Source organism: Papaver somniferum, chromosome 3 (genome assembly GCF_003573695.1).
Source record: "Papaver somniferum cultivar HN1 chromosome 3, ASM357369v1, whole genome shotgun sequence".
Taxonomy (NCBI): domain Eukaryota; kingdom Viridiplantae; phylum Streptophyta; class Magnoliopsida; order Ranunculales; family Papaveraceae; genus Papaver; species Papaver somniferum.
This window is the reverse complement of record NC_039360.1, coordinates 125,759,875-125,781,801: the sequence shown is the minus strand read 5'-3', so window position 1 is coordinate 125,781,801 and position 21,927 is coordinate 125,759,875. Positions and strand designations below refer to the sequence as shown.

At 35.9% G+C, this 21,927-nt stretch overlaps 1 long non-coding RNA gene across 1 annotated transcript; it reads left to right on the top strand.

Moving 5' to 3' along the window:
- The first annotated feature begins 2,161 nt into the window (after positions 1–2,161).
- Positions 2,162–2,647, top strand: LOC113357298. Its single transcript, XR_003363558.1, has 4 exons — positions 2,162–2,213; positions 2,304–2,357; positions 2,444–2,503; positions 2,598–2,647. It is a non-coding gene; the product is annotated as an uncharacterized LOC113357298 (long non-coding RNA).
- The last annotated feature ends 19,280 nt before the right edge of the window (positions 2,648–21,927 follow it).

Below are 21,927 nucleotides of genomic sequence, written 5' to 3'. Positions count from 1 at the left end.
TTGATGTTACATAATAATACTATGTCACTGTATAATGATGATCGAGAATATAGATTTCTCTCATTGTTATAGCTAAGGATCTTCAACAACGGTGATGCTAAACTTATAACCTTTGGGATCATTGGAGTACTTGGAAGGACGAAGATTTCAGGGAACGTTGAAGATTAGACTATGAAATAGGATCCACTAAAGTTTATTTTTTTTGTATTCCATATGTAATAATAGTTTTGTCACTAAAATTGACAAAGGGGGAGATTGTTAGAACATAGCTCGGTCGACCTCGCATGCGTTGCTATCTCAGGCATGTTTGTCAATGTTATTGATCAAAACTATGAGTCTTGATTTCTAGCCTACATAGTTAAGTCTCGGACTAGGATAGAAAAGTGTAGTTGAGCTCAAGGACTTCATGGAGATTCATCATACAACGACGAAGATCTACTCAAGGAACCGTGGAACTTCATCAACAAAAGGTATGTGGAGACTTGAACTTATCTATCACTCAAAAGTCTATCTCTTCTATCTCCTACTTCTTCTGAGACAAAAGTCGTATGCTATATAGACTGGATCATACACATTTGATATTTCGAGCCGAGTATATCTCGCCTATCTATATCTCGAAATCATGTGTTAGTAAACCGTTTCGCTTTGATCAAGTTTATCTTCACCTAGTGACGAAAGTCATGAAAAGTTTCAATTACTTTGAGAATTTCTTTGACGTGAAACGGTCTGTGAATAACGGCTATATAACGTCCTCTGAGAATGTCTCAATGATTGGAATGAGAGTTTAGATTACATAATCATGTATTCCTTAATCCGAAGTTTTCGAACTTTGTTGATTGAGAGAAACCGGAGGAATTGGCTTTGCTAAGTCCGCGAGCCCAGTCCGCGAATTCAGTCCGCAAACTGAAGGAAGTTCTCGTACCGAGAATTTCTGCTGGGATTTTCCAAAAACTCGTTTGCGTGTCAGTCCGCGAACTCGCGAAAATCTCTTTGCCGAGATTTTCTGCTGAGTTTGGAAAACTCCACCGGTTGTCTTAAGTCCGCGAACTTATTTGTGAGCTTAAGTGGTTATGATCTAAAGATGTGCTCTGAACATGAAACTTAAATTACTAAGGAGTGCTTTATGAAAACCGTGTCTAAAGTTCATGAGCCGATTCAATCGAATCGAATCATCTTTGTTTTAATTGTGTCTTGTGTAGTTACATAAGATCTCATAGCAATTGAACAACTCTTCAACTAGTTCATTTGAGTCAATTGAACTAGTTATGGTGAAGAAGAACAAGGTTAATATGAAATGCTCATATGGTTAACCTTTTGGGTTACTATGTTGAACCAACATACACGTACACGTTTGGGCATGGTTTTCGCAAACCTAGTAAACGTCTACCCAAATGTGTGTGACAAGCTAAGTTTTTGATCTAACGGTTGAAAAATATTAGCTTGAATCTAAATCAGGTTTTCATCTAATGGTGAATATGGATTGCTTTGTAACTAAGGAAAAACCCTGATTTCAAGGCTATATAAAGGAGACATCTAGCATTGTGCAAAACTAATGTCTTTTAGTTTTGAAACACTTGGATTTTGAAACTTCATGGTGGAAGTCTTTTATTTTCAGTTTATCAATTTTGAAACACTTGGATTTTTATCCAACTCATTTTGCCTCTGTGAAATTAGATTGGAGTAGGACTGATGGTGTGTCAAAAGTTTGGAGGATTGCCTGGCATTCTTTTTTATCAAAGCCAGATTTTTGTGTCCGTAGGTAACACCGCTATAGCTAATAGACCCTCTTGCTCCAATCAATCTCATTATCTTATCCTCTTTTGGTTCTGGTTGGTGATTTTTGTCTGTCTATCCTCATTTTTCAGGATTTCCACCAGACATTGGAACAAATGCTGGTGCTGCTCTTCAGGTTTGCACTCTTCCTTCTGCATATCTGAACATTTCCCTGCCTCTGCAATATGGTGATAGATTTTCGTATTTTGTAGATCGTGTTAACCGCTCTGAGTGCAGTCTTAATAGACAGAGCTGGAAGAAGAATACTTCTACTGGTAAAGTTTCAAACTTGTTTTTATCATACTTACAAAAAAGTTATACGCAATGTCGTTTGTCATCAATCTTAGCGCTGCCTCTTTTTTTTTTTGCTCTCTATATAGGTCTCAATAGCAGGACTGGTTCTAGGTTGCATCCTGTGTGCTGCTGCATTCTTTCTGAAGGTAATTGAACGATTTTTCCAACAAAGAACTCTCCATTTTTCTGCCTTCTTTTCTTCTATGCCTGAATCCTGACCAGTTTAAGTAAATCAGGAGCATGAATTGCTGCTCGATGCAGTACCAGCATTCATTCTGACAGGAATCCTGGTAAGACTTTTAAAACAGTAAAGTTGTATACTAACTCCTGTCATTATCGAGGTGCTAGAATATTCATGATTGTTCACTTATGTAAGGTGTACATAGGATTTTTCTCTATAGGATTGGGTGCAATACCATGGGTTGTAAGGTCCGAGGTAAATTCAGCACTCTTAAAACTGTCCGCCATGCCTTTTATAGGTAAAGCCGTAAAGCGCAGGTTATGATGAATCTACCTCTTTTTTCTTGCAGATTTTTCCATTGAACATAAAGGGATCGGCTGGGAGTCTTGCGATATGGATTTAGCTTCGGCTTTATGATTGCATCTAAATTAAGTTGGTATGTTCTTTTAGTCTATGAAATGTCTCTTGTGGAAATTTCATTATGATCCCGTTCTTGTACCTTTGAAAATTTTATTGACAAAAAGGGGGAGAAATAATGTAGTTCACACTACAAATACATATGGTTTTCGGATCATTATGTAAGGGGGAGTGGTTTCCATAATCTAGATGGAGTATTGACTAAGGGGGAGTGATACATATCACCGTAGTATTATTGTTAAATTAGTGATGCAATTGGACTTTGATGTTACATAATAATACTATGTCACTGTATAATGATGATCGAGAATCTCGATTTCTCTCATTGTTATAGCTAAGGATTTTCAACAACGGTGATGCTAAACTTACAACCTTTGGGATCATTGAAGTACTTGGAAGGACGAAGATTTCAGGGAACGTTGAATATTAGACTATGAAATAGGATCCACTAAAGTTTATCTTTTTTGTATTCCATATATATTAATAGTTTTGTCACTAAAATTGACAAAGGGGGAGATTTTTAGAACATAGCTCGGTCGACCTCGCATGCGTTGCTATCTCAAGCATGTTTGTCAATGTTATTGATCAAAACTATGAGTCTTGATTTCTAGCCTACATAACTAAGTCTCGGACTAGGATAGAAAAGTGTAGTTGAGCTCAAGGACTTCATGGCGATTCATCATACAATGACGAAGATATACTCAAGGAACCGTGGAACTTCATCAACAAAAGGTATGTGGAGACTTGAACTTATGTATCACTCAAAAGTCTATCTCTTCTATCTCCTACTTCTTCTGAGACAAAAGTCGTATGCTATATAGACTGGATCATACACATTTGATATTTCGAGCCGAGTATATCTCGCCTATCTATATCTCGAAATCATGTGTTAATAAACCGTTTCGCTTTGATCAAGTTTATCTTCACCTAGTGACGAAAGTCATGAAAAGTTTCAATTACTTTGAGAATTGCTCTGACGTGAAACGGTCTGTGAATAACGGCTATATAACGTCCTCTGAGAATGTCTCAATGATTGGAATAAGAGTTTAGATTACATAACCATGTATTCCTTAATCCGAAGCTTTCGAACTTTGTTGATTGAGAGAAACGATAGGAATTGGGTTTGCCAAGTCCACGAACCCAGTCCGCGAGCCTAGTCCGCGAATTCAGTCCGCAAACTGACGGAAGTTCTCGTACCGAGAATTTCTGCTGGGATTTTCCAAAAACTCGTTTGCGTGTTAGTCCGCGAACTGGAGAAAATCTCTTTGCCGAGATTTTCTGCTGAGTTTGGAAAACTCCACCGGTTGTCTTAAGTCCGCGAACTTATTTGTGAGCTTAAGTGGTTATGATCTAAAGATGTGCTCTGAACATGAAACTTAAATTACTAAGGAATTCTTTATGCAAAACGTGGCTAAAGTTCATGAGCCGATTCAATCGAATCGAGTCATCTTTGTTTTAATTGTGTCTTGTGTAGTTACATAAGATCTCATAGCAATTGAACAACTCTTCAACTAGTTCATTTGAGTCAATTGAACTAGTTATGGTGAAGAAGAACAAGGTTAATATGAAATGCTCATATGGTTAACCTTTTGGGTTACTATGTTGAACCAACATACACGTACACGTTTGGGCATGGTTTTTGCAAACCCAGTAAACGTCTACCCAAGTGTGTGTGACAAGCTAAGTTTTTGATCTAACGGTTGAGAAATATTAGCTTGAGTCTAAATTAGGTTTTCATCTAATGGTGAATATGGATTGCTTTGTAACTAAGGCAAAACCCTGATTTCAAGGCTATATAAAGGAGACATCTAGCATTGTGCAAAACTAATCCCCACACGTCTGTGTGATACTAGTGCGCTCGCTAGAGTCGATTCTCCTTTAACCTTTGGTTTTCTTTTCTAAAACCAGGTTAACGACTTAAAGACTTCATTGGGATTGTGAAGCCAGATCGATACTACTTTTATCATAGTTGAGTGATCTGATTTTGGATCTTCTATCGTACGAGCACAATCTATTTATTGGCTTGAGATCGTGAGAGTTCTCCGATAGGAAAGATAAAGAAGTCACAAACATCTTCGTCTCACTGTTTGTGATTCCTCGACAAACCTCATGTGTATTCGGGAAGGATTGTAGAGAGGTGATTGATTAATCTAGGTTGTTCTTCGGGAATATAAGACCGGATTATCAATTGGTTCATGTTCACCTTGATTTCATATCTTAAGACGGAATAAAACCTAGGGTTTATCTTTGGGAGACATATTTATCCTTTTATACACTTTTCTGTGTGAGACAGATTTGTTTATTATCAAGTCTGCGATTTTGGGTTGCAGCAACTCTTTGTTGTGGGTGAGATCATCTAAGGTAGTCAAGTGTGCAGTATCCTGTTGGGATCAGAGGCGTAGGAGTACAACTGTACCTTGGATCGGTAGGATACTGATTGGGGTTCAACTATAGTCCAGTCCGAAGTTAGCTTGGAGTAGGATAGTGTCTGTAGCGGCTTAATACAGTGTGCATTCAATCTGGACTAGGTCCCGGGGTTTTTATGCATTTGCGGTTTCCTCGTTAACAAAACTTCTGGTGTCTGTGTTATTTCTTTTCCGCATTATATTTTATATAATTGAAATGATACAGGTTGTGCGTTCGTGATCATCAATTGGAAATCCAACCTTTGGTTGTTGATTGATATTGATTGATCCTTGGACATTGGTCCTTGGTACCGTCCAAGTTATTCCTTGTATTTGATAAAGACTCGTTATTGTTTTTAGCTTAAGTAAAAATCAAATCAAGAGAGAGATATTAACTACTTGAGATACTTTTATCTATATTGAGTCTGACTGTCTAGTGATTTAAATTCTCTTCCAGTGATTTTACCTTATTAAGAGCAGCAGTGAGTTTGGTTTCCAAGGGTTTCTCTCTGATAAGAAGACTGTGTTCTTTGTCATTGAAACACTTCTGTTGAGATTCACATCTTGCTTCACTTTCGGCAAGCCTCTCTTTTAATATACAGAGGTTACGAAGAAGATTATCACATTCAGATTTTTTTGAGCGAACCTCTTCTTCATGATCTTCAACGGTAGATTGTAACAGTTTGTATCCACCATCATAACCTTTGAAGAGTTTTCTTAACTTTCTGTTTTCTTGACAGAGAGGACTCATATACTTTCTCAAGCAAGCAGTTGTCCTTGTTTCCTTCAAATCACAATTAAACAACTTGATGTATTGGGAAACTTCCTCATCAAGACTTTGTCCTTCTTCAGAATCACTATCATCCGAGAGATCATCCAACCGTTCATCAAGAGATTCAGTTGGATTTAGATTCGGTTGAAGGAGATGAGAAGGAGTTTTCCTTAGTGGTTTCAGATTTTTGAAACTTATCTGAGTAGTCTTGTACTGATGTTGCATTGTCAGAGATAATACTCTTGTCCATAGAGTCAGATCTCTACAAACACAAACTGATGAGGTCTTGAAACGTGTTTTCCTGCTGTGATACCAATTGAAAAAGCAGGGGTCTAACAACACCACCCAATATTTCACTTAGCAATCTTTATGGACAAACTCCAATATACTTTTTATGAGAATCAACTAGACAGTCAGACTCAATCAATAAAAAGATATATCAAAGAGTTTATATCTCAACCTCTCGATTGAATACACACTGTATTAAGCCGCTATAGACATTAGCCTACTCCAAGCTAACTTCGGACTTGACTATAGTTGAACCCCAATCAGTCTCCCATTGATCCAAGGTACAGTTGTACTTCTATGCCTCGGATCCCAGCAAGATACTGCGCACTTGATTCCCTTAGCTGATCTCACCCACAACCAAGAGTTGTTGCAACCCAAAATCGCAGTCTTGATAATAAACAAATCTGTCTCACACAGAAAAGTCTATCAAAGGATAAATCTATCTCCGAAAGATAAACCCTAGGTTTTGTTCCGTCTTAAGATATGAAATCAAGGTGAAAAGGAACCAATTGATAATCCGGTCTTATATTCCCGAAGAACAACCTAGATTAATCAATCACCTCTCTACAATCCTTCCTGACTACACAGGCGGTTTGTCGAGGAATCACAAACAGTGACACGAAGATGTTTGTGACTTATTTATCTTGCCTATCAGAGAACTCTTACGATCTCAAGCCAATCAATCGATTGTACTTGTACGATAGAAGATGCAAGATCAGATCACACAACTACGATAAAAGTAGTATCGGCCTGGCTTCACAATCCCAATGAAGTCTTTAAGTCGTTAACCTGGTTTTAGAGAAGAAAACCAAAGGTTAAAGGAGAATCGACTCTAGCGAGCGCACTAGTATCACACAGACGTGTGGGGACTAATAAACCAAGGTGAACAGGAACCAATTCATACACCGGTCTTATATTCCCGAAAAACAGCGTGGAATCACAAACAATGAGACGAAGATGTTTGTGATTACTTTTTATCTTGCCTATCAGAGATTAAATCTAGAGCAAATCTTAGAGAATATAGTACTCAATACGATAGAAAACAACAAGATCAGAACACGCAACTACAAAGAAAATATTTGGGTCTGGCTTCACAATCTGAATGAAGTCTTCAAGTCGTTATCCTACAGGGTTTTGGAAAAAACCTAAGGTTAATGGATAATCGACTCTAGTCGCAACTAGTAGCACACAGGAGGTGTGAGGATTAGGTTTCCCAGTTCCTAGAGTTCTCCCTTATATAGTCTTCAAATCAGGGTTTCAAATCAATGCTACCTTGGTAAAAAAAGCATTCAATATTCAACGTTAGATGAAAAACTGATTAGACTCAAGCTAATATCTTTCAACCGTTAGATCGAACTTAGATTGTTACACACAAATAAAAAGTGACTTCTGTTAGAGCATTACTCGGTCGAACTCGCATGCGTTGCTATCTCAAGCATGTTTGTCAATGTTAGTGATCAAAACTATAAGTCTTGATTTCTAGCCTATTTAGCTAAAGGTCTCGGACTAGGATAGAAAGTGTAGTTGATCTCAAGACTCCATGGAAATCATCATACAAGACGAAGGACTACTCAAGGAACTGGTGGATCTTCATCGACTAAAAGGTATATGGAGACTTGAACTTATCTATCACTCAAAAGTCTATTTACTCTATCTCCTACTCTTGAGACAAAAAGTTGTTTTGGTATAGACTTTCATTATACACATTTGCTATTTTGAGATGAGTTTATCTCGTCTATCTATTTCTCGAAATATGTGTTGGTAAGCTTTCGATTTAGCCAAATTCATCTTTGCCTAGTGACGAAAGTCATGTAATGTTTCAATCACTTTGGAAATTGCTCTGACGAAAAACGGTCTATGAATAACGGCTATATAATGTTCTCTGAGAATGTTTCAAATGATTGAAATGAGAGTTTAGATTACATAACCATTGTTGTGGAAACACATATATGTATAAGTCCTTATTCCTTGAACCAAAGTGTGCGAACTTTGTTGATCAAGAGAAATGGAAGTGGCGTGAGCCAAGTCCGCGAACTCAATCCGCGAACTGGCGAAGTTCTCAAACCCGAGAATTTCTGCTGGAGTTTGTGTACTCCTTTCATGAACTTAAGTCCGCGAACCCAGTCCGCGAGCTTGAGCAGATTAATCTAAAACCGGTTGTTCTTGAACTAATGTTTAAATAAACTAAGGAATGCTTTTGCAAACCGTGGCTATAAAGTTCATCAACCGATTCGAGTGAATCAAACCGATTTTGCTTCGATTGTGTCTTGTGTAGTTACATAAGATTTCCTTGCAATTGAACAACTCTCTAACTAGTTCATTTGAGTCATTTGGACTATTTATGGTGAAGAAGAAGATGGTTGATATGAAAGTGATCATATGGCTAACCTTTGGTTAACTATTGTTGAACCAACAAATGTTAATGTTTGGGTACGGTTCATAAACCCAAAATTGGACATTTCATTTGTGTGTAACAAGCTAAGTTTTCGATCCAACAGTTGAGAAATATTAGCTTGAATCTAATCAGGTTTTCATCTAACGGTGAATATTGAATGATTTGTTACCAAGCTAACATTGATTGCAAACCCTGATTTGAAAGATTATATAAGGGAGAACTCAAGAAACTAGGAAACCTAATCCCCACACATTTTGTGTGATACTAGTTGTGCTAAGCTAGAGTCGATTCTCCTTTAACGTTTGGTTTCTTCTTCTAAACCATTTTAACGACTTAAAGACTTCATTGGGATTGTGAAACCAGACTGATACTACTTTTATCGTAGTTGTGTGATCTGATCTTGCTATTTCTATCGTTACGAGTACAATTGAAATAATTGGCTCGAGATTTATATATCCGATAGGCAAGATAGAAAAGAAGTCACAAACATATTCGTCGCATCGTTTGTGATTCCGCAATATCTTTTTTCGCTGCGTCGATTAAGATTATTGTGAGGTGATCAATAATACTAGGTTGTTCTTCGGGAATATAAGTCCGGGTTATTGATTGGTTCCTGTTCACCTTGATTTATCAAAAGACGGAACAAAAACTCATAGGTATATTCGTGGGAGACAGATTTATCTATTACCGTAGACTTTTCTGTGTGATACATATTTGTTTATTAAAGTCTTCGACTTTTGGTCGTAGCAACTCTTAGTTGTGGGTGAGATCATCTAAGGGAATCAAGTATGTAGCATCCTGCTGGGATCAGAGGCGTAGGAGTATAACTGTACCTTGGATCAGTATGAGATTTATTGGGGTTCAACTACAGTCCAGACCGAAGTTAGTTTGGAGTAGTCTAGTGTGTGTAGCGGATTAATACAGTGTGTGTTCAATCTGGACTAGGTCTCGGGGTTTTTCTGCATTTGCGGTTTCCTCGTTAACAAAATTCTGGTGTTTGTGTTATTTCTATTCCGCATTATATTTGTTTATATAATTGAAATATCACATGTTGTGTGTTGTTCAATCAATTAGAATATATGACCTTTTGGTTGTTGATTTAAATTGATTGACACTTGGATATTGGTCTTTGGTACCATCCAAGTTATCTCTCTTTGATAAAGACTCGCAGATTTCCATTTGCTTGAGTAAAGATCAAATCGAGAGATTGAGATATAAACTCTTTGATATACTTTTCTCTAAATTGAGTCTGACTGTGTAGTTGATTCTCTAAAAAGTATATTGGAGTTTGTCCATACAGATTCCTAATCGAATTGTTGGGTGTGGTTGTTGTACCCCTGCTTTTTCAACTTCATTTAGATATGAGTAACCGTACCTAAATGTGTGCACCTTGTTGGCTCAACAATATTTAACCGAAGTTAGCCATATGAACACTTTCATATCAACCTTATTCATATAAACCATAACTAGTTCAAATGACTCAAATGAAACTAGGTCTAGAGTTGTTCAATTGTTTATATTCTCATAGAAGTATACAAGACACAATTGAAGAAGATTCAATTTTGATTCACTTGAATCAATTCATGAACATTATAGCCACGGTTTGAAAAAGATTGCATTCCTTAATATATAATTGTATTAGTTCATGAACAAACCGATTTTAGAACATAACCTACTCAAGTATGCAAACGGGTACGCATACCTAAGTGGACGGACTAAGTTTGGGTTCGCCAGTATGCGAACGGGTATGCATACCTCCAAACTCAGTTGAATTTCCGGACATGAACTTTACTCCAATACACCTACGGGTATCATACTAAGTTCTCGGACTTTCATTAACCAACCAGTACGCATACGGGTATGCATACTATGGTTCCCGGACTTTGAATAACATGCAACAGTTTAGCATACAAGTACGCATAATGTGCTATATCCAATCATGGTATATTCTAAACTCCCATTTCAATCATTGAAACATTCTTAGAAGACCACAATAGTTGTATCACACAAACTATTAGCTTCAAAGCAATTTTCAAGTGAACGAGTGATCAATACGAAACATTCCGAGTCTACATCAAATGATCGTTTCACACAAATCGTGTAAGATGTTACCAGGTGATTTTCACATGATCATCTTTTGATTTTCGTCAAGAATATAAGATGAACTTGGTTAAAGCGAAATCTTACCAACATATATAAGCGAGTTAAACTCAGCTCAAAATATCAAATGTGCATAATCGAAGTCTATATAGCTAAACGACTTTTTTATCAAATAGGAGATAGAGTAGATAGACTATTGAGTAATATATGAGTTTAACAAGCTCCCCTTAGTAGTTTTTCTTCTTCAATCGATGAACGCCGTGAATTTTAATGCTCAACTACACTTAGTATCCTAATCCGAGACTTAGCTATAAGTAGACTAGAAATCAAGACTTATAGTTTTGGCAACTAAACTTGACAAACAAGCGTGAGATAGCAACGCTTGCGAGTTCGACCGAGCAGTGCTCTAACATTTGGAACTTAATGAAATGTAAAACTAGGTTGTTGAACATTATTTCAAAGATATTTTTCATTAATAAAAAAATTTGAGAAGAATTCATTGAGTATAAAAACCTTGCCAAATTGGAGTAGACCCAGATTAATTGGGGTAGACCCGATTTTAAGTGGACTCTTTTTAAGGGATAAGGGGGGAGTCCTAACGGGTGAAGTTAAAAAACTACCCTTTCCCATTATAATTAAACGTAAACCTAATTCATCTTCTCATTTCATTTTCATTTCATCTTCTCCACTTCCCTCTTCTCTTCTACCATACTGGATGAAATTGGTCCCCCCTTTATCAAAAATCGGTTGAAAACTCGTCGATTCGAAAATTCCATCGTCGATTAATCTTCAAAAATGCATAATCCGAAGCATATGAAAAACACGCATAGAATACCCAGTACTGAAGACCCTGGATTTATAAAAGTAATTAAACACAAACGGGATACAAAAACAGTTGATGAAGAAGAAATCACTGAAATTGCTGAAACCGAAGAAATGACGCAATTGAGAAAGTAACATTCACTCAAACTAGATCGAAGTATCAACGGGATCTTTGAACTGTTTTTAGATCTAAATACTGTAGTTGCAGGAAATCCCACAACACACCCCTTGTATTATCATGACTATAATTTTTAGATCTAAACTTATTTGATATGAAAATAAAGATAAATATAATGAAAATAGAAAATAAGACACAAGATTTACGTGGTTCGATCAATTTGATCTACATCCACGGGGTTAGGTTTCACTATGATCATTGAATTACATATGAATTACATTGAGACTCCATTAATGAGTATTTGGAGCTCTCTCCCTCTCTCTGGTTTTTGGGAAAAAATAAGAAGATAATAATAATACCCGTTCCTTTTCTCTCTCCTACCTTTCTCTTTATATAGATATTTACATAGTGGCTGATAGCTCATATGTGGTGGGATACGGCTAACATTTCCCCTAATTTCAGAATCACCGTGCGATGTTCTCGCAGGCTCACGTTGGATCTTAGTTTGCACACATGCTACGTTCTCTCACAAGCTTCCCTACATTCTCGCGAGATCTTATTATTGTGCAATATTTGGATCCTACATCTTGCCTCTTTTTTCTTGAATATTGCTTGAATAGAAATCTTTAAGGAAAAATCCGTCTTGTTGAAGTTGTTGGAGTAGTCTTTAATCTTTGTTGATGAAGGAACGAGCGAAAGAATACTGTATTTGAAAAGTACGTACTTGCCTCTATTCTTTTGTGAAGTTCCGGAATGTTGCGAAGTAAATAAGAAGTATCTATCCTTGAATAATAAGTATTGCCTCTATTCGTGCGAAATTATTACTTCATTTTTGGTGAGGATTCTTGTTGTTGTACGTCCACTTTGGAAATGATTCTTTCCGAGGAGATAAAGAACATAAAATGTTTTCTTGGTAATCCATAGTTGCCTCTGTTCTTTATCTATGAAGGTAGAATCCTTGAGAAAATGTTGAATGTGTGAATTGTTTCCTCATTCTTATCTTGCCTCTGTCTCATGTGTTGTGCTCATGCGATAGTATAATCTCTTCAAGTTGCTTATAATTGTGCGAAATAATTGAGCGAAATAATCATATCGTTTGGAATAACCACATTCTCCAAAATTCTGACACATTTGACGAAATTTTGAATCATTCTGCGAAATTCTGAACAATCCTGCGAAATTCTTAACTATTCTGTGAAATTCTGAATAATCCTGCGAAATTCTGAATAATTCGGCGAAATTCTGACAATTCTGCGAAATTCTGAACAATTCTGCGAATCTAATGCTTATGTGATGATTATGTTATGAAATGTGTATGCGATGCTTATGCCATGAAATGCTTGTGCAATGCTTTTATGATGCGAGTATGATGCTTGTATGATGAGAATGCTTATCTATTACAATGTATAGTTAATGTTTGCGTTACTTAGCTCATTTTGCACGCTAAAATTGATGTAGCTTTAAATTGCCTCCATTCTCCATTTCTCTGGATTTTTCTTTAGTGTATGCATTCCTCTTCGTGTAGTTATTGTTCCACACAAGTTCTTACTTGTGTTTCATCTTTCCTTTTTCCTGCACTATTAGTATCTCATAACAGTATGATCATAATATCAAGTCTGCGGCATTTTCACTGCCTCAGTTTCATTTCCATGTACATATTCGCAAGCTTGTTTGCTTACATATAATCATTCTCGCAAGCTTACTTGCTTGCTCATTTTCTTATGTGGTCTTATTTTTCCTTCCTAGTTAAAGGTCTTATTTTGCCACCTCTTGTCATTGCGACAAAATCGCAGGACGTCTTTGCACTTTCATGCAAAAACCCATTGATCTTGCCTTAACTTTCTCTTTTGTATTATTGCCTCTTCAGGATTGTTGCGACAATATGACAGGCCTAAATATTCTTGCGAAAATAAAGCCCCATGACATTGCCGTCTTGCGACGAAATCGCAAGACGTCTTCACACTTTCATGTAATGACCCATTGATCTCGTCTTATCTTTTTATCTAGTATTATTGCCTCTTCAGGATTGTTGCACAGATATGACAAGCCTTAATACCCTTGCGAGTAAAAAGCCTCATGACATTTGCGTCTTAAGACACTTATCAGCTCCCTAATGGAGGGTGCCGCCCTTATCTCCCCCCTGGTTGCCCCTTCAAGGAGGCGTACTTCTATCATACAAGGTTAGCTCCTCCCATCCGGTCTTAACAACAACCAGTTTTTTTCGCATCCTCTTATCCCTTTTACCTATAGGGCTTATGGTTACGATACTGCACCCTAAGTGGGGTTTTCTTCGGGTCGAGTGCAGTATAAGCCAATACTTGTCAAGAATGGCAAGGACGCTTCAAACGCCCCTGGCACTCTTGACTCAACCGTGTACCTCGGCGCCTTGATCAGATTCTGCACTCCTTGGGAGAGTCCTTATTACCTTAGTCGCCCAACCTAAGTCATATGCTTAGGCTGAGAATCCAAGGTGCCTCTCCCGGATGGGCTTTATTGACCCCAAATCTCCATGACTCAGGTTCCAGGGGCGGTGTAACGTTTTCCCTGAGTCATGCTACAGGTACCCCCTTCTATGACGTACTTTAGGTCTTACATTTGCCTCTTGCGAAATTTTATTCGCGAACTAGGGTGTACGCCATAAAGGTTCGCCCCTATCTGCGAAATTTTATTCGCGTTTCTGCGAAATTTTCGCGTCTCTTTGTTTCTGCAAAATGTTCGCATTTCTTTATTCTCTCATTCATCTTTTCATTTCTGTCATCTCTTTCATTCATTCTTTCATTTATGTCATCTCTTTCATTCCTTCTTTCATTCTCATAATATCATATCATTTGAATCAAAATAAGTATTCAAGAGAAATTCTAATACATGGTAACTCTGAAATCTTTGTAGTTGTGAAATCTTTGTAATTCTGCGATTCTATCGCGTTTTGTAAATCAAATCAAAAATCTTTTTATTCTCTGCAAAAGAAATATTCTAGAGAAATATGTAAATTGAATTTTCTCAGTTTTCTGTAATTTTGAAATCTCGCAATCTTTGTAATTTTGAAATCTTTGTAATCTTTATAGTCTTTGAAATCTTGAAATCTTTGTAAATCAAATAAAAAATCTTTTATTTTCTGTAAAAGAAATATATATAAATGGAATTTTTTTTATTTTTATTTTTTTTTTAAATCTTGAAATCTTAGTAATTTTTGTAATCTTGAAATTTTTGTTATCGTGTGATTGAATCGTTTTTGTAAATCAAATCAAAAATCTTTTTATTCGTTCTTAGTATAAAGTAAAATGTTCAAGGAAGTGGTACTTATCTTTCATGTGAGTCGCTGTTGTTATCAGAGAAGTGAATAAATGCCTTGAAATGTATGAATTTCGCGCAGCAAAAAAGAAGTGTGAGAAGTGAGATTTGAACCCTTAATCTGCTTCTTGGATTTTCTCGCACCATACCAACTGTGCTAAGCCTCTTTTGCGAAATAATCAAAGTTCCTGCGAAATAATCAAATTCCAACTGTGTAAGAGGCAACTCTGTATAAATTTCGCATAATAAAAACAAACATGCGAGAAGCAAGAATTGATCCCACGACCTGCTGCTTGCATTCATGCCTCCTGACCAACTGTGCTAACCCTCTCTTGCGAAATAATCAAGACTGTGCGAAGTAATCAAATATCAACTCTGCGAAATGAATATTTGCGAAGCAAAAATTATTTGGTCGCAGGGAGAATCGAACACATGTCCTCTAGTTTGCATACTCCTTCTCTGACCATCTGTGCTACTTGTTGCTTGCGAAAGAAACACACAATGTTGTACTTTATTCCATTTCTTCGCCTTTAGGATTTCAAAAATATGCGAAAAATTAAGCTTGATGAGGGATTCGAACTCGAGTCTTACAACTCACTCTAGCGAAGCTTGACCAACTGTGCTACCACTTGTGCGAATTTCTGTTTGTTATAAAAATTGCAGCATCTGCCTCTTATCTTTTCTTCGTCCTTCCTTAACTTCTTTCACATTTGCCTTCTTCTCCTAAACATGAAAATCTTCCACTTAAACTTCCATTTTCTCCTCAAATTTCACCACAACAACTAATTTTTTTTCTCTCACTCTTTTCATGTCTTTGAATTGTTGATGATGTTTACTCCCTGAAAGTGTGATTTCTTCCATAAAATTTCCATTTTTGAACCTAAATTTTGTAGATCTAGAAAAATATGAATAGTAGCTAATCTTCATGAAAATTTCTTGAATCAACAAGTTACAGGAAGGATAAATCCTTTACTCGATTCTCCCTGTTTCTAGCGCCATTATGTAGTTGCAGGAAATCCCATAACACACCCCTTGTATTATCATGACTATAATTTTTAGATCTAAACTTATTTGATATGAAAATAAATATAAAGATAATGAAAATAGAAAATAAGACACAAGATTTACGTGGTTCGATCAATTTGATTTACATCCACGGGGTTAGGTTTCACTATGATCATTGAATTACATATGAATTACATTGAGACTCCATTAATGAGTATTTGGAGCTCTCTCTCTCTCTGGCTTTTGGGAAAAAATAAGAAGATAATAATAATACCAGTTCCTTTTCTCTCTCCTACCTTTCTCTTTATATAGATATTTACATAGTGGATGACAGCTCATATATGGTGGGATACGGCTAACATTTCCCTTAATTTCGGAATCACCATGCGATGTTCTCGCAGGCTCACGTTGGATCTTAATTTGCACACATGCTACGTTCTCTCGCAAGCTTCCCTACATTCTCGCGAGACCTTATTATTGTGCGATATTTGGATCCTACAAATACATCTTGTGATAAGCCATTGTTAACAGACTCCGTTCTACGTGTGATTGATCACAAGAGATTCAAGTGGTGTTGTGCAGGTATTTGAAGGCAATAGAAGATTTCAAGACGAAGAAGAATTCTCATTAGTTTTCATATCTTGTGGATTTAGTGCAGAAACCTTGATCGTCTGGGATCCAACTAGAATCGATTTATCTTTGATAGATCTGATTGATTAGTTGCATGAGATCGAAATTCTCTATATTTCTCTTTGAGATCTATGCTGATTGAGTGCGAATCTATACTTGACTATTTCGGTAGTTATAGTTAGATTGATATCTAACCAGACAAAAGAGTTTATTATATTAAACGGAAGAGCCTTTGTCAACGACTCATCTAAATCTTGTAGCAAGATTGATTAGAGTGGTTACCAAACAAATTCTTCCTTTGCAGTTTGGAATGCGATCCAAAGGACTTGCTATTCACGTGTGTGACTCTAGAAGTCGAAGGTACATGGATACTGAGGGAACTAAACAACTAGGGGTAGTCTACTTGGTCTCAACTATACGAAGTTGGTATTAGATTTTGTATAACGGCTTAATTCTGAGAGTATTCAAAACTGGACTAGATCTCGGGTTTTTTCTGCATTTGCGGTTTTCTCGGTAACAAAATTTTGTTGTGCCATTTACTTTACTTTTCCGCATTATAATTGTTTTATTATAGTTAAAATAAATTGCACTTTACGTTAACTCCGCAATACTTGATAGTGATCCTATAAAGTTTACCGAACCTATTATCAAGTGCCCACTTTGTTGTTGCATTGTCTCGATCTTGTACCATAGTCAATCACACAAGTTATCTTGTTGCTTTATTGTATAGATCTCGTATCCATAGACGATCACGAAATATGAACCGAATTGTCGTATTATCTCGACTCTGTCCATAGACGATCACATTCGGTAGAGGACTTATAGGTTGATAAATAAAAGATTGTGGTGTATTTGGGTACCTTCGTCTTTTCAGTCTGGTAGTCAACTACACACTTTTAATCCTAGTCCGAGATTTGACTAAATTTAGACTAGAAAGCAAGATATAATTTTGTGCTACTAAATTTGACAACAAGCTTGAGATAGAAAAACTTGCGAGTCGATCGAGCAATGCCCTCACACAACCAAAAGGAAAGAAACCAGTTGGTTACAGATGGGAATTCTCTGTGAAGATTAATCATGATGGTGCTATTGACAGATATAAGGAAATGAATATCATTCGTGTATTGTTGTTTATAGAAAATTTAGGTTGGCCACTACAACAATATGATGTGAAAAAAGCATTTTTTACATGGAGGCTTAGAGGAATAAGTTTACATATCATTTCCACCAGGGTTTGGTGATTCAGATCCTAATATTGTACGTATATTGAGTAAAGTTTTGCATGGCTTGAAGCAATCACCACATGCTTGGTTTTGGAGACTTCATAATGCAATGACTAAGTTTGGGTGTAAACAAAGTAATGCAAGTCATAATTTGTTGTTAAAGAATTATTTATGTTGATGATATGGTGGTAACTGGTTATGATGCAGATGAGATGCGAAACTTAAAGACATATTTATCTTCAGAGTTTAAGATGAAAGATCCCGGGGCTCTCAAATATATTTTGGGAATTTAAGTCGTACGAATTCGATCAAGGTATTTTCTTATCTCAACAGAAGTATGTACTTGATTTACTCAAGGAAACATGTGTGGTAGGTTGTCAACCTATTAGTTTTCCTATTAGGCAAAATCATAAACTAGATGAAGTTTCTGATCAATTACCAACAGACAAAGAACGATATCAAAGTTTAGTAGGATGTTTGTTAAAGTACTAAACCTGATATTGCTTATGCAGTGAGTGTTGTTAGTTGGTTTATGCATAATCCTAGCAAACAACATATGGATGTTGTCATAAGAATATTTAGATATTTAAAGTCTACACCTGGAAGAGGTTTGATGTTTTCAAATCATGGAAATCTGGATATTTTTGGGTATATTGACTCAGATTGGGGTGGAAAAGGAGATAAAAGAAGATCAATTATATTACATGTTATTTCACAATTGTTGGAAGTGACCTTGTTACTTGGAGAAGTAAAAAACAAAAAAAAAAATGTTTCTTGTCTAGTGATGAGGCCAAATATAGGGCAATGGTTAAAGGAATCTGTGAATTAGTATGGCTTAAACAGCTCACGGGGGAGCTTGGTACTTATTGAATTATTACTATGAAGTTATTTTGTGATAATCAGTCAGCAATTAAAATTGCACAAAATTCCGTTCAACATAATAAAACCAAGCATGCTGAGATTGATTGAAATTTCATCTATAAGAAGTTAGAAATTAATGTAAAATTAGTACCATTTTGTCGTTCTTCTGAGCAATTGGCCGATGTGTTAACTAAGACAGTATCAAACACATCATTTTGTGATTCTATTAATTGTCACGCTGGACATGTATGATATCTATGGGCCACCTTGAAGGGGAGTGTTGAGTTATTATTTCTTGTAATTCAAGTTTGTATAGTGTAGGAAAGGTATACGTGTGACCTTAGAATACTTGTAGGCCAGGTATGCGTAACTATAAATAGCTCAACATAGAGTTGTAATTGTTATCGGTTAATCAATAAAAATCTATATATTTGAGAACCAAAGTTTGTGTGCCTTGTGGTGGAACATTTTCTGAGTTACAAGTCGTCAAGTCCATTAGTTTGGAATAGTAAGTTTGATGAGCATTGCCAAGATCTCAAGTTAGTGCTCCACCATTGTCAAGATCAACGGTCAGATAGAGCGTCACGAGACGGTTTCAACACTATGTATCTTTCATTTTGAGCATTGTAATGTAGCTTGAAAAATTTCTATTTGGAGCTTCGACTAAATCTTTCACCCTTCTTCCATGTTTTATATAGCTTGGATTCCACGGTGTGGAATCTTAAATCTAAACGTATCAAGTTGGATGCAATATTGACACCAGAAGTACATGTAGTCTGTCTCATTTTTTTTCTTTTGCTAAGAAGTCTAGTCTATCTCATATCCAGAATTCATGACTTGCTAGATCTACTAATAAACTTCACTTGCTTAAACCATAAGCAAGAAGAATTTGATCCCAAAAGTACTAAGTGGGGATGTTTCAACAGTTGCACGTAAGTTGTTATAAATACGTAATACTAGCACAAAGGTTTCAACATTTGCACGTAAGCTGTGGCAACGCATGTACCTACTACCTATCTATATTGTCACGAGAACAACTGCACTATTGTAGCCATCATTAATTATATATACACAGATCACTTTCATTCTCTACTTCTTATTTCATACTATTCGCAATGCATGTCTGTATATGCATTCAGTTACAACTGCACTTTAGCCTCCAGTAATCCTCTCTCTCTCTCTGATCATATAATCGAAACAACCAATACTAATACGAAATCTCTTAGCTATATGGAGGGTTCTTCATCCTCAAGAGGTTTGAGGAAAGGAGCTTGGTCCGCAGAAGAAGATCTTCTTCTTAGGAAATGTATCCAAAAGTATGGTGAAGGAAAATGGCATCGAGTTCCTCTTAGAGCAGGTGCTCGTTAAACTTAATTATCAGTAGATAATAGAAAATTGTTCTAAAAGTGTAAAATGTTTTGTCATTTTTTGTTTTGCTCGGCACCCGACTTTGGTACCTACAGTTGACACTTGTGTTGGAGTCTTGCAACAATAGAAGAAACGTCAGATGTATCAAACAATAAATATAAAGAACCGTATCAAACAACTCTACCACGAACAATTGATGAGGGCAGAATCACATGTTCAACAAGCTGTCCTTAACATATTAGTTCGCGGGTATACTCTAAAGTAATGCTAAACCCCAACGTGCGAAGATGTGTCCAGGATAAGACTGCCCGATATAACTTGTATTAGCACAATACAAGTTACCCACTCTTAAACTCAGCAACGGGGATGGAAGTAAAACACCGCACGAAAATAAAAGCAAGAAGATAAAGAAAATTAGACCTAGAGATGGTCGCTGCTTGTGTGTTTTGAAAAGACATTTTCGAGTTGTATTTATAGGAAAATTAACTTGCAAATCAAGTTAGGTTTAGGTTTTTTTTCTTATAAAACGAGCTTTGTTCCTTGTAAAACAATTAAACACAAATTTATTTTTTTTCCATAAATAAACTCTAAAATAAATTATTTATCAAGTTAAAAACTTGCAAAAAACAATTTCAAGTAGACACGGACTTGGTGTTTTGTACACGCGCATGGGCATGGGTCGAAACATGTATTTTTCTTATAAAACGAGTTTTGTTCCTTGTAAAACAATTAAACACAAAAAAAAAAGAATTTTTTCCATAAATAAAACTCTTAAATAAATTATTTATCAAGTTAAAAACTTGCAAAAAATAATTTCAAGTAGACACGAACTTGGTGCTTGGTACACGCGCATGGGCATGGGTCGAAACATGTATTTTTCTTATAAAACGAGTTTTATTCCTTGTAAAACAATTAACCACAAAAAAAGAATTTTTTCCATAAATAAAACTCTTAAATAAATTATTTATCAATTTAAAAACTTGCAAAAAATAATTTCAAGTAGACACGGACTTGGTGCTTGGTACACGCGCATGGGCATGGGTCGAAACATGTATTTTTCTTATAAAACGAGTTTTGTTCCTTGTAAAACAATTAAACACAAAAAAAGAATTTTTTTCCATAAATAAATTATTTATCAAGTTAAAAACTTGCAAAAAATAATTTCAAGTAGACACGGACTTGATGCTTGGTACACGCGCATGGGCATGGGTCGAAACATGTATTTTTCTTATAAAATCAGTTTTGTTCCTTGTAAAACAATTAAACACAAAAAAAAAAGAATTTTTTTTCCATAAATAAAACTCTTAAATAAATTATTTATCAAGTTAAAAATTGCAAAAAATAATTTCAAGTAGACACGGACTTGGTGCTTAGTACACGCGCATGTGCATGGGTCGAAACATGTATTTTTCTTATGAAACGAGTTTTGTTCCTTGTAAAACAATTAAAAACAAAAAAAAGAATTTTTTCCATAAATAAAACTCTTAAATAAATTATTTATCAAGTTAAAAACTTGCATAAAATAATTTCAAGTAGACACAGACTTGGTGCTTGGTACACGCGCATGGGTATGGGTCCAAACATGTATTTTTCTTATAAAACGGACTTTATGAATTTTTTCCATAAATAAAACTCTTAAATAAATTATTTATCAAGTTAAAAACTTGCAAAAAATAATTTCAAGTAGATACGGACTTGGTGCTTGGTACACGCGCATGGGCATGGGTCGAAACATGTATTTTTCTTATAAAACGAGTTTTGTTCCTTGTAAAACAATTAAACATAAAAAAAGAATTTTTTCCATAAATAAAACTCTTAAATAAATTATTTATCAAGTTAAAAACTTGCAAAACATAATTTCAAGTAGAGACGGACTTGGTGCTTGGTACACGCGCATGGGCATGGGTCGAAACATGTATTTTTCTTATAAAACGAGTTTTGTTCCTTGTAAAACAATTAAACACAAAAAAAATTTTCCATAAAT